At 44.0% G+C, this 14216-nt stretch overlaps 1 protein-coding gene across 3 annotated transcripts in view; it reads left to right on the plus strand.

Moving 5' to 3' along the window:
• The first annotated feature begins 6333 nt into the window (after positions 1-6333).
• Positions 6334-14216, plus strand: part of ARAP2 (ArfGAP with RhoGAP domain, ankyrin repeat and PH domain 2) — a 609403-nt gene continuing 601520 nt past the window's right edge. For 2 of the 3 annotated variants that reach the window (XM_077477663.1, XM_077477664.1), the window contains exon 1: positions 6336-6531. The gene's annotated coding sequence lies outside the window, so the exon portion shown is untranslated. Of the gene's footprint in view, positions 6532-14216 lie in introns of all 3 variants that reach the window. The other variant, XR_013272356.1, reaches the window with a different exon arrangement.

Genomic DNA, 14216 nt, shown 5'->3' on the forward strand with positions numbered 1-14216 from the left:
TGCTGTGACCAGTACTTTAACATCTTCCACCAACTCCCCAGTGGAGTGCACCATTACTAAACTACCTCAATACCAACATGTTTCTTTATTTCCAAATAACTGTGGCATAATAAATATATAAAAAAAAAATATATATATAAAATAGAGATCACCTTAGGGTGTCTACTTTCCAAAAAGGGGTGTTCATACTGCCCTTGCATTTTTACTTTAAAGTGGTTGTAAACCGCTGCATACCTGCAAGGCAAAGGCTTAATGTGCTAGTATGCATTGTATACTAGCACATTATGTGAACCTTACCTGAAAACGAAGCCTTCCAGCAATGCAATGTCATCGTTGGAGACAGCTTCCATCTTAACCCATCTAGCTTTCGGGTTTGCGGACTCCGACTCTGTCACTGGCCAAAGCCGTAATGATGCCACACACATGGAAGCTGACGGTCATGGCATGGGGCTGTGAAGGAACGGCACGGGTGGCTTTTCCTTCAGAGCGCATGAGCCAGTGATGTCACTGACTGCATGTGCAGAAAATATCTCCTAAACAGTTCACGTTTAGGAGATATTTACACTACCTATAGGGAAGCCTTATAAAATTTAAAGATGGAAGTTTACTTCCTCTTTAACAGGAAGAAAGGGTAACAGCTTTTTTCCCTTCATAAAGTAAATTAATTAAATATGCCTAGTGGTGATTAAATGCTGCCAAAACAAATCTCTGTCTGTTTTAATAACGTACAGTAGAATCATTGTTTTTTTTTTTTTTTTTGTAGGGTTGCCCTCTAAAATACATATCAGACCTGAAGTGCCCACGCCATTTTTTTTTTTGGCAAGTGCAGGTCCTTGATTAACATATAGGATAAGGGTCTGATATAGATGAAAGGAATTGCCTGGCCATGTAAGCTAAGGAGCCAGGGATAGTTTAAAAAACAGTGTGGGTGCTCCACCCATAATTCATACCAGGTCCTTCATGTCTTGTATGAATGTTAAGGGGGCCCTGTGAAAAAAACCAAACAGTGTGAACCCCCATTTGGGTCTGTTAAAGCACCTTCTCCCTATGTTGATGAGGACAAGGGCCTCTTTCCCACAACCCTGGCCTGGTGGTTGTGGGGGTCTGAGAGTTGGTGGCTTATTAGAGTTTGGAAGCCCACTTTATCAATAAGGTAGCTCTTAGATACCAGCCTCTCCTTATAAAAATGTATACAGTAAAAAACAAAACAAAAAAAACACACACACAACATTTTTGACAAAGCCTTTAATTAAAAAAAAAAGTCCCACAGTGTACATCCTCCATCGGTCACGTCATCCACATGTAGTTACACGTCAAGTCATGAGATTCAATGCCTGCCCAAAAAAAAAGAAAAATCGCCCGCTATGGCATCTTGTTCTGTCACTTCACTCCCACTGAATTAAAGGTCCAGCAGATAATAGCTCATGTATTCAAATTCATATTTGGCCAATGATGTCATGGGCATCCTGACTTTGGCAGGCCATAGATTATGCAAATTCCTTTCCTGCAACCTGATTCAGCCAGTGTTGATGTGGGAATCCCTCCAGTGGAGCTATTGTATTCTCTCGGTGGGGGAGCATGGGGAGCCGTCCCTGCCAGGAGAACACAACAATTACTGCTAACGGCTATAGCCACTAGTGATGGACGAACTTCCGACGGGACGTTTCGCGAAAGCGAAATGCGAACGGACCCAAACGTTCGCGAAACCGAACGTTCGCCGCGGGCCCCATTGACTTCAATGGGAGGCGAACTTTGCAAACCTTCATGTCGAATTTGCGGCCACGTGGTAATTATTAGGGGGTAAAACGTAGTCCCACCATCTGGACAATGACATAATACATGTATGAGGTGAATTTGGGATCGATAACTACAAGCATTTTTATTTTATTTGGGAAATTGTTCTAACAATTCAGGACTATGGAGCTAATGAAGGCAATGGAGGAGAGGGAAGGTCAGGGACCAGGGTAGGCAAAGAAGAGGGTGCAGGAGATGATCACCAGCAGCGTGACATACCGGAATGACACATGCACCGTGATAGAGGCATCTGACAGCAGCACCGTAATACAGAGCACTGACAGCAGCACCGTGACATACAGCGCTGACAGCAGCACCGTGACATACAGCGCTGACAGCAGCACCGTGACATACAGCGCTGACAGCAGCACCGTGACATACAGCGCTGACAGCAGCACCGTGACATACAGCGCTGACAGCAGCACCGTGACATACAGCGCTGACAGCAGCACCGTGACATACAGCGCTGACAGCAGCACCGTGACATACAGCACTGACAGCAGCACCGTAAGCAGCCCCAGGAGGAAGTCAGCACAGCACAGGGATGGTGTGATCCCCTCATAATAAGAACCCCCAGGAGGAAGTCAGCACAGCACAGGGATAGTGTGATCCCTTCATAATAAGAACCCCCAGGAGGAAGTCAGCACAGCACAGGGATATCATAAGCAGCCCCAGTAGAAATATGACACCGCTCAACCTCTTCAAAGAGGAGGGTAGGGGCATATAGTACGGTGTGCTTTTTTGGGTCAAGGAAGTGAGCAGACTGTACGTCAGTCCCTATACCGCTGAAGGACTGCTGCAGTATAGGGCAGCGGTCAGCAGTGGTGCACGTCAACCCTATCTATTGTGGACCTATAGCGGTCCTTACAGAACAGCAGACTGTACCGCACTCAAGCCTATGTACCGTAGCACCCTATACCAAGTTACCAGTCCTTATAAGAACTTTTGTGGACCAAGCAGGTTGTGTATTAGTGTTTAGCAGACTGTACGTCAGTCCCTATACCGCTGAAGGACTGCTGCAGTATAGGGCAGCGGTCAGCAGTGGTGCACGTCAACCCTATCTATTGTGGACCGATAGCGGTCCTTACAGAACAGCAGACTGTACCGCACTCAAGCCTATGTACCGTAGCACCCTATACCAAGTTACCAGTCCTTATAAGAACTTTTGTGGACCAAGCAGGTTGTGTATTAGTGTTTAGCAGACTGTACGTCAGTCCCTATACCGCTGAAGGACTGCTGCAGTATAGGGCAGCGGTCAGCAGTGGTGCACGTCAACCCTATCTATTGTGGACCGATAGCGGTCCTTACAGAACAGCAGACTGTACCGCACTCAAGCCTATGTACCGTAGCACCCTATACCAAGTTACCAGTCCTTATAAGAACTTTTGTGGACCAAGCAGGTTGTGTATTAGTGTTTAGCAGACTGTACGTCAGTCCCTATACCGCTGAAGGACTGCTGCAGTATAGGGCAGCGGTCAGCAGTGGTGCACGTCAACCCTATCTATTGTGGACCGATAGCGGTCCTTACAGAACAGCAGACTGTACCGCACTCAAGCCTATGTACCGTAGCACCCTATACCAAGTTACCAGTCCTTATAAGAACTTTTGTGGACCAAGCAGGTTGTGTATTAGTGTTTAGCAGACTGTACGTCAGTCCCTATACCGCTGAAGGACTGCTGCAGTATAGGGCAGCGGTCAGCAGTGGTGCACGTCAACCCTATCTATTGTGGACCGATAGCGGTCCTTACAGAACAGCAGACTGTACCGCACTCAAGCCTATGTACCGTAGCACCCTATACCAAGTTACCAGTCCTTATAAGAACTTTTGTGGACCAAGCAGGTTGTGTATTAGTGTTTAGCAGACTGTACGTCAGTCCCTATACCGCTGAAGGACTGCTGCAGTATAGGGCAGCGGTCAGCAGTGGTGCACGTCAACCCTATCTATTGTGGACCGATAGCGGTCCTTACAGAACAGCAGACTGTACCGCACTCAAGCCTATGTACCGTAGCACCCTATACCAAGTTACCAGTCCTTATAAGAACTTTTGTGGACCAAGCAGGTTGTGTATTAGTGTTTAGCAGACTGTACGTCAGTCCCTATACCGCTGAAGGACTGCTGCAGTATAGGGCAGCGGTCAGCAGTGGTGCACGTCAACCCTATCTATTGTGGACCGATAGCGGTCCTTACAGAACAGCAGACTGTACCGCACTCAAGCCTATGTACCGTAGCACCCTATACCAAGTTACCAGTCCTTATAAGAACTTTTGTGGAACAAGCAGGTTGTGTGTTAGTGATTAGCAGACTGTACGTCAGTCCCTATACCGCTGAAGGACTGCTGCAGTATAGGGCAGCGGTCAGCAGTGGTGCACGTCAACCCTATCTATTGTGGACCGATAGCGGTCCTTACAGAACAGCAGACTGTACCGCACTCAAGCCTATGTACCGTAGCACCCTATACCAAGTTACCAGTCCTTATAAGAACTTTTGTGGAACAAGCAGGTTGTGTGTTAGTGATTAGCAGACTGTACGTCAGTCCCTATACCGCTGAAGGACTGCTGCAGTATAGGGCAGCGGTCAGCAGTGGTGCACGTCAACCCTATCTATTGTGGACCGATAGCGGTCCTTACAGAACAGCAGACTGTACCGCACTCAAGCCTATGTACCGTAGCACCCTATACCAAGTTACCAGTCCTTATAAGAACTTTTGTGGAACAAGTGAGTTGTGAATGTTTAGCAGACTGCAGCAGAAGGGCAGCAGTCAAGTATAATATCCTTTCTATATTTGGAAGAAAGAATATTATACATGTACAAGCCTATTACTGTACCACTGATACCAGTCCTGAAAAGAACCTTTGTGGAACTAATAATAACAGCAAGTCTTTAAAATTACCCTCACTGCCTGACAACACTGCTTCCTTCCTGTCCCTATACAAATTGGCAAAAAAAGAGAACGATTAGTGGTTACTGGAACAGCTCTTTTGTGGACCTTGATAGTAACAGCTAATGATGATGATGATGATGATGATGATGAAAGACTAATCTGGCTGTCCCTGTAGCATACACCGTCCTTTCCCTTTCTCTAAACTAACAAAAGACACTCAGGCTGCTGCAAGAATCAGCAGCACAGCAAACCTATCAACACCTAACACCTATACCAGTCCTGAAAAGAACTTTTGTGTACCAAATAGCTAGTGGTTTATCTCTCCCTACTCCACACAGGAACCTGTCCCTATCGTAACAGAAGAAAGAATGTAAAATGGCCACCGGATCGGGTGTATTTATAGGTTAGGGGGAATGTCCAAGTGTCCATGTGCTGTCATGTCTCAATTGGCTGTCCTGTATCACATGATAAACGTGTCACCAAAGGTTAAAGTTCTTGTATACATTAAACACGTAAGTCCGCCGCGGCGAACGACGGAAAAAGGCGTTCGAACGTGCGGACCGCGAATGTCGGAAATTCGCCGCGAAACGACCGCCGGGCGAAACGTTCGTCCATCACTAATAGCCACTGGCAATAATCGAATGATAGAAATTCGGCATGCTGGTTGTACCCAAGTCGATCCATCAATCAACTTGGGTAGAACCAGTATGTTGAATTTCTAGCATTCGATTATTGCCGGTGGCTATAGTTGCTAGCAGTAATTGCTGTGCTTTCCTGGCAGGGACAGCCAGCTTGCCCATAGATGGATCGAATCTTGACCAGTCCCGTCTATGGCTGGCTTTAGACTGGCTTTAGACTATATTCACACTATTGTGTTGAGGTAATGTACATGTTACTGAAAATCACAGCCCAAATAATCCAGAGGGAAAAGATTGATAAGATAGGTTTGAAAATATTTTCTAGTCACTACTTTATCTTCTGACATCAGACAATGTCGAAAGTATATTGCTGTTTTCCCCACTCCAAAGCATTCCAAGCTTTAGGGTAGTGGCATCACTTGTGCGACTACCCTTTTGTATTTATGGTTAAGTTAAAGTGTTTTACCTTTCAGCAACCAATAAAATGTCATCAACTTCATGGTGGCAGACTAATGTGAGATCATTTAATAATCATTATTATTGAATCATTATTTAATAATAACTAATCGAATACCATAGCTTACTATATGTTTACAACTTATAGGGGGTTATTTACGAAAGGAAAATCCACTTTGCACTACAAGTTCACTGCAAGTGCACTTGGAAGTGCAGTCGCTGTAAATCTGAGGAGTAGATATGAAATGAGGGGAAGCTCTGCTGATTTTATCATCCAATCATGTGCAAGCTTATATGCTGTTTCTTATTTTCCTTGCATGTCCCCCTCGAATTTACAGTGACTGCACTTCCAAGTGTACTCGTAGTGCAAAGTGGAGTTACCTTTAGTAAATAACCCCCAATTGTTTGCTATAATAAATAATTAGCATTGTCTAGTTTAAATGATGTTGTGTTGAAATCTCCTGCAGCTCATACTGAAATAAACATTCCTTTCCATTGACTCAGTCTTACAGTTTACAGAACTGGGTGTGACTTATTGACTTGCTCAGGTAATAACACAAAAAAGGAAAGAGCTGAGCCCTCCTTTCTTAACGTTTTTTTTTTATGTATGGGCAAAGTCTGAAGCGGAACCAGGAAAAGCTGAATTAATAGATGGTATGGCTAGCATATTTACACAGCATGTATGTTGTACTGGAGAACAGAATGGTGATAAGGAGCTTACACGGATCCAGTAACAATGACATTTTCAGATCTACAATAAGGTAAGAGAAATGTGATGGTGGGTAGAAGACATGCGAGATGCTGGAATCTCAGTCCTGGCTCAGCTTTGTCACTTGAAATGCAACTCAAGTTGTCTGTACCGCTCTATAGCCCCAGGCAATGTTTATATGGGCTCTCTACTATTAGCCTTGCAGTTATTCTTTATGTGACTTCCTTAGAAACTTTTTGTTTTCCATTGCAGCTCACCATTAACTTTATTGTAGTATAAATGGTAAACACCACTTACAAGGCTGTCTCTCACTGTGAGATGAGCACAGCAAGATCAGCCTGTGTTCTTGACTTTTTCAAGTGCATCCCTAATAAAAGATGTTATCACTGATACCATGTATTGTATACTGACAAAGTTACGAGTGATACAATTATGTGTTTTTAAATAAATAGTATATGGTGTAACTGGGAACCAAAACTATTTACAACATGGTGCAGATATCACAAAATATAGCTACTTCTAAAGCAAAAAAAAATAATTTCTCATTTTAAATAAAGTGAATAAATGCAAGGCCCCTGTTATTATTATTATTATGTATTATTATTGTTAGTATTATTATTATTATTATTATTATTATTGTTAATATTATTGTTATTATTGTTATTATTATTATTATTATATTTATAATATTATATAAAAAAATATATTATTATTATTATTATTGCTGTCTAATTCACTTCCTACTCAAGACACAATAGAAAGTGAGAAGAAATCTCTCAAAGACAGGGAAATCCAATTGTAGACAGTTGTCTGTGTCACTAGAACAGGAGTCCCATTAGAAGATTTCACCTCTATTTCTGTTCTGGTGACAGCTGCACAATTTGGGATTTCTTAGGGACATGGCTCAACAGGACAAATTGTGACAGGTGTGCTCATACCCCCCCAACATTTTGAGATGGGAAAGAGGGACACCTATTAGCAAAGGTATGTAGGCATAGGACACACCCCCTGCCACACTCCCTTAAAGGAAAAGTATACAAAAATGATTAGTTAAACCCACAAGTGCCTTTTTTACCACTACTATTCTTTTATACTGATTTTTGAAATTTACAAATGCAGCAAGTTAGGAATTGGATGAAAGGGTTATCACCGGTAAACACTTTTTGAATGATAAAAAGTGCATTTTATATACAACTATATAGATCAGACCAAAATGAGGGGGGGAGAGGGACAGAGGGACTTTGTTCCAAATCAGGCACAGTCCCTCAAAATCAAGGACAGTTGGGAGCTATGGTTGTGCTGATAAATTAGTTTCCAATGAATCTATACCGTATAAGCCGAGATTTTCAGCCTCTTTTTTGAGGCTGAAAGTGCCCCCTCGGCTTATACTCGAGTCACCGCTGTCTGACTGCTCGATCAGCGTATCGAGCAGACAGACGGCGGACATTAAAATTCAAAAGCCGCGCCTCCTTCTCCGCCTCCGCCTGTGATAGGCGGAACACTGAATTTCTCAGCAGTCAGTGTTCCGCCTATCACGGACATCCGTTCATTCTCATACTACGGACGAGTATGAGAGGATGTCCGTGATAGGCGGAACACAGGCTGCTGGGAAATTGAGTGTTCCGCCTATCACAGGCGGAGGACGGAGGCGCGGCTTTTGAATTGTAGAATGGCCGCCGAGAAGAGCGGCGATCCATCGGCACGACACGGGACGGAGGAGGCACGGGACAGAGGAGGCACGGGACAGAGGAGGCACGGGACAGAGGAGGCACGGGACAGAGGAGGCACGGGACAGAGGAGGCACGGGACAGAGGAGGCACGGGACAGAGGAGGCACGGGACAGAGGAGGCTCGGGACAGAGGAGGCTCGGGACGACGGCGGCTCGGGACGGAGGCTTGGGACACAGGTAGGCTGGACACACACACAAGGCTGCACGGACACACACACACACACACACACACACACACACACACACACACACACACACACACACACACACACACACACACACACACACACACACACGGATGGATGGATGGATGGATACACACACACACACACACACAGGGATGGATGGATGGATGAATACACACACACACACACACACATACACACACACACACACACACACAGGGATGGATGGATGGATGGATACACACACAGGGATGGATGGACGGACACACACACAGGGATGGATGGATGGATGGATGGATGGACACACACACAGGGATGGATGGACGGACACACACACAGGGATGGACGGACACACAGGGATGGACAGCCATGTCTCACCCTCGGCTTATACACGAGTCAATAAGTTTTCCAGTTTTTTGGGGGTAAATTGGGGGCCTCGGCTTATATTCGGGTCGGCCTATACTCGAGTATATACGGTAAATGATTGTTAACAGATGGAATAAATAGCTCCACATGGTATGGCATAAGAAGAGCTGAAACTAAGGGGGGGGGGGGGTGTGCCCTGGATGTCACATTGAGAAGGGTGATACTGCTGACAACGGTATCTCTACTCTTGCGGCTGGCACTGACAAGCAGGGATCGGCACACCTGAAGGGATCCTGGGGATGCCAGTGCAATGACAGCTCAGCCAGGTAAACAAAGTGGCAGCAAAGGAAGACCTCCACTGGTGGTTTCCTTTAAAGACTGTCTAGCTTTGCCACTGGGCATAAGCGACACAGTTTCTGCTACCTGCTATTGTATAACTTAAATATCAGCAGCTACAAAAAGGGTAGCTTCTGACTTTTCATAATCAGACACTCACCTGTTCCACAGTACAACGATGTGGGTGAACAAAGTCCCACTCCTCTCGCCCTCCTCTCTGTGGCGCCGGCATCGTAACTGTGGGCGCCCGGGTATGGCTTCACAGCCGTGCATGCACTGCGCATGCACGAGCTGCGGTGTGCACTGTGAATGGCCGGACAATCTTCTGGGACCTGTGACATGTCCCAGAAGATTGCAAGGAGGGAGGGGAGAGAGCTGAAAGTCCTTCTGGCACCACAGAGCCCTGGGAGGAAGTGGGAGCTGGGTCCCTCTAAAAAGAGGGTATCCGCTCCCCACTTTCAAAACAATGACATGCCAAATGTGGCATGCAGGGGGTCACCATCACTTAAAGAGGAAGTTCCATTTTTGGGTGCAACTCTGCTTTAATAGTTAATAACTGTGGCATCCCTGGACAACCTAAAGCTACTCTTGGTGAATGGTGATCAAATATAGGTGGGTAGCAATGTAATTGAGTGTCTAGCATGCCTGTTTTGCAGCTATCGACTCTGTATGCAATTCTTCCCAAGCAAAATATTTGCATGGAGTTTGTCTGTTTACCTAGTACCTCCTTCCCCTCATAATCCAAAGACATTCTACTTATTATTTGACCCTAGTGAGTATGGTAGGGTGTTGTATTCTGAGGACCAAGGCTTCATGTGAATGCCTCTCTGTTCTCTATAAAGGGCTGTAAAATATGGCAGTTCTAGAAACCACCTCTACATTTCAGCACAGCCTACACTGAGTAGAAGACCCATAAATGGTTCTTTAACCTCCCTGGCGGTATGATTCGTTCTGGTTTTAGGTGCTGAAAGCGGTACAATTATTTTGCATGGAAATCTGGCTTTTATTTTGTAGTCCTGTAATTCTTAGGAATAACTCTCTTAAATCTGTTCAAACTAGAGTCTAGCAGACATCCCGGGTATGATAAAGTTTATAAAATAATAAAGAATAATAAAAAATATTCAATAATGTAATCAAATCCTAAAACACTGAAAAAGGGACACGTTTTGGTTGCTATGGACAATCTCCAAATTTCAGGCAGAAAAAACTGTATTTATAATATAAAAGTGCATGCAGGGCATTGCACAGACCACTAGGGACAAAGGGGGTGTGTATTTTTTAATACAGTACTGTAATCTGTAAGATTACAGTGCTGTGTGTGTTTTGTGTCTTTTTACTTTTTTGAATTTGCCGCCGTTCTCCGCTCCCGTGCGCCGTAACGCCGCAGGGAACGGAGCTCGGCGGCATTCGGCACTGTGAATCGAGCGGAGGACAGCTTGATCACACAGCGCGGAGGACATCGCTGGATCCAGGGGACAAGGTAAGTAACTTCTCCCTGTGTCCTCCCTGTATCCAGCGATGCGATCCCGAGTCTGGCTCAGGGTTACCGCTCCTGCTAGTAAATTCCCAACCCGAGCCAGACTCGGGATTACCGCTAGGGGGGTTAAAGGCCTAGGGGGTTATTTACTAAAGGCAATTCCACTTTGCACTGCAAGTGCACATGAAAGTGCACTTGGAAGTAAAGTCGCTGTAGATCCGAGGGGGACATGCAAGCAAAACAAAAAACAGCATTTTAGCTTGCACATGTTTGGATTATAAAATCAGCAGAGCTTCCACTCATTTCAGATCTACTCCTCAGATTTACAGCGACTGCACTTCCAAGTGCACTTGTAGTGCAAAGTGGATTTGCCTTTCGTAAGTAACCCCCCTAATCTTTCATTTTACACCCATATTTAGAAGTACATGAGAAGAAAAATAGTCAGGCCGCGTACACACGGGCGGACTGTTCGCCCAACCTTGTCCGCTGAACAGTGTTTGGGCGGACAGTCCGCTCGTGTGTGGGGCTTCAGCGGACAGTTTCAGCGGACAGTTGGACGAACAAGGTCTTACGGAAATTCCGAAAAACTGTCCGCTGAAACAAGGTTTCAGCGGACTGTTCGCTCGTGTGTAGGCTTGTTCGGCCAACTAAGTCTCGCGCATGCTCAGAAAGGATTTCCACGTCGGAAGGTTGCATTGCAGTGTATTGGACGTCGAAATTTTCGATCCGTCGTGCGTGCCGAAACGTCATCGCGCACGGTTTCAGCAAACTGTTCGTCCGTCGTGTGTGGCCATGTCCGTCCATGCTAAGTTTGAGCGGACTGTTTGCCGAAACTGTTGGACGGACAAAGTTGGGCGAACAGTCCGCGCGTGTGTACGCGGCCTTACAGTCCCATCTACCTACCCCCAAATTGCCTCCTCCAAACTTCTATGAAATACAAGTTTGTTTTTTTCCTGCAGTATGGTTTTTTAATATGGCATGACTGTGCATGGCTCCACTCTCCACTCTCACGGCCACGTCATCCATTCACAGATCCTGTCACAGAGATATGTAAGTCCTATCACTAGCACAGCAGAGGGACCCCACCGCAGTTGTAGGCCATTGATTTCCTCCTCAAGCTCCATAACGGTAGGCCTGTATGAAGGCCTGTATGAAGGTAGTGGAAGAGTCTGCAGGAGCCTGTGCATTGCACCCATGATCCACTTTTCATGATTACAATGCTCTGCAGGTTCCAATGCAAAATAAAAATAAAAAAAGGTAAATTTTTTTTTTTTTAACAATTATAAATACATTTCAGTGCACATTATGTCCCAGACAATATATGTAACAAAAGGTGTTCAATGTCGTACAACTGATTTGTAGCAGCATAGGTAGAAAAGCAAGTATTCTTCCAGTGTGCTCTACAGAAGGACCCTTACTCTCTGTGTGAAAATAGTGATCTCTTTACAGCCCCTGCTGAGCAGAGCCAATCAGATTGGAGCATGAGTTTTGCTGATTTCAGAGCTATAGGTCTGACCTGGTAAGGGGTATTATGTATGACCTCTTCAGGGAGACCATTGCTTTCATACAGAGAGCAAGGGTTTAATTCTCCTGGCAGGATTTCTACTTAGGCTGTGGCTGCTTTAAAAAGAAAACAAACTGTTATGCCCTGTACACACGGTTGGAAATTCAGATGGAATAACTCTGATCGGATTATATTGTCGGAAATTCCGACGGAAAAAAATTTGAGAGCAGGATCTAAAATTTTCAGACAAAAAAATCCGATCTGACTTTTTCCGATCGTTTGTAGAGAATTCCGACAGACAAAGTGCCTTGCATGCTCAGATCAAATTCCTAGACCAAAGCTATTGGCTACTAGCCTGAACATAGTCCCGTCGTAACGAAATAACGTCATCACATTCTGAACGATCGGATTTTCCGACAACTTTGTCCGACCGTGTCTATGCAACACCAGATTCGGACAAAATCCGTCGGAAAAAATCTGACGGATTTTGTGGTCGGAATGTCCGACCGTGTGTACACGGGCTAAGGCATTGAACGCCTTTTGTTTTGATATGCCTGTAATATATTTAGTTGATTTAAACTGAAGGTTCAATTGCGCATTACATTTAAAGATTTCTGAATTAGCCAGAAAGTGAAAGGGAAAGCTCTGTGTCTGACACCATTTCATTCAGAGTCCTTGCTTAATTGCTTTTGAGATAAGATATCAGCCATATGGGTAGCTGCATTTTATTAGGCTTGCAAACTCCTAGGAATTGATTTACTAAAGGCAAATAGACTGTGCACTTTGCAAGTGCAGTTGCACGCGTTTTCCTTAATAAATGTAACATAGTAAAGCTTCGCTTTGTAGAGAATGCCGAATAGGTGCAAGGAAAATTAAGAAAAATCTTTTTTTTTATTGTATATGATTGGTTGATGGCAATCAACAGAGCTTTACCACATTCATTAAGCTTTGGGCAAAACAAGTGCAACTGCACTTGCAAAATGCACAGACTATTTGCCTTTGGTAAATTAACCCCAATGAGTTATCTGATAATGTACAGAACTTTACTTTAAACACGTTGTCCTAAATAATAATAATCTTTTTTGCTAAAGGACTTTGGAAGTGATGAGGGTCATGATACTTTAAGTGGGACAGGATATCAGCTATGCAAATAAAAATACTATATTGTATATTTGTAGTGCCTAAAAACTACAAATGTAATTTATAATTAGTTATTAAATACTTTATTTATTAGTTATTAAAACTATAAAATTTTTATACTATTTAAAGTATTTTTTTTATTTATTTTTTTAGTTACTTCAATACCAGACACATTTACCCCCTTCCTGGATTGGCCAATTTTCAGCTTTCAGCATTGTCACAATTTGAATGGCAATTACTCAGCCATGCAACATGGTACCCAAATTAAATTGGTATCATTTTTTTGAGAGAGATAGCAGTTTCTGTTGGTGGTATTTAACCACTTCAGCCCCACAAAGATTTCCGCCTTAATGACCAGGCCATTTTTTGTGACACCGCACTGCATCACTTTAACTGACAATTACATGGTTGTGCGACACTGTACCCAAACAAAATTGATCTCCTTTCTTTTCCCATAAATAGAGCTTTCTTTTTTCACCGCTGCGATTTTTATTTTTTTGTGCTATAAACAAAAAAAAGAGCAACAGTTTTGAATAAATATCCCAAAAAAATCTTCTACACATTTTTGATAAAAAAGATCCCAATTAGTGTATATTGATTGGTTTGCGCAAAAGGTATCACATCTATAAAATAGGGGATAGATTTATGGCATTTTTATTATTTTTTTCTTTTATTTTTTTACTAGTGGCGGTGATCTGATAATTTTAGCGGGACTGCAAATTGCAGTGGACAAATCTGACACTTTTTTGGGACCAGTGACATTTATACAGCGATCAGTGCTATAAAAATGTGCTGCTTAACACCAAGGGTGATCAAAGGGTTAAATGTTCCCTAGGGAGGTGCTTTCTAACTGAGGGAGAGTGGACTGACAGGGAGTAAAGAGAGATCGCTGTTCCTGATACTGCCCTGACAGAATGGGGATCTGTTTGTTTACACTGGCAGATCCCTGTTCTGCCTCTCTGTGGAACGATTGCGGGTGGACATCGAGTCCACCGGACCC

Source organism: Lithobates pipiens, unplaced genomic scaffold, assembly GCF_037356315.1.
Source record: "Lithobates pipiens isolate NorthernLeopardFrog02 unplaced genomic scaffold, aLitPip1_a1.2 Scaffold_13, whole genome shotgun sequence".
Taxonomy (NCBI): domain Eukaryota; kingdom Metazoa; phylum Chordata; class Amphibia; order Anura; family Ranidae; genus Lithobates; species Lithobates pipiens.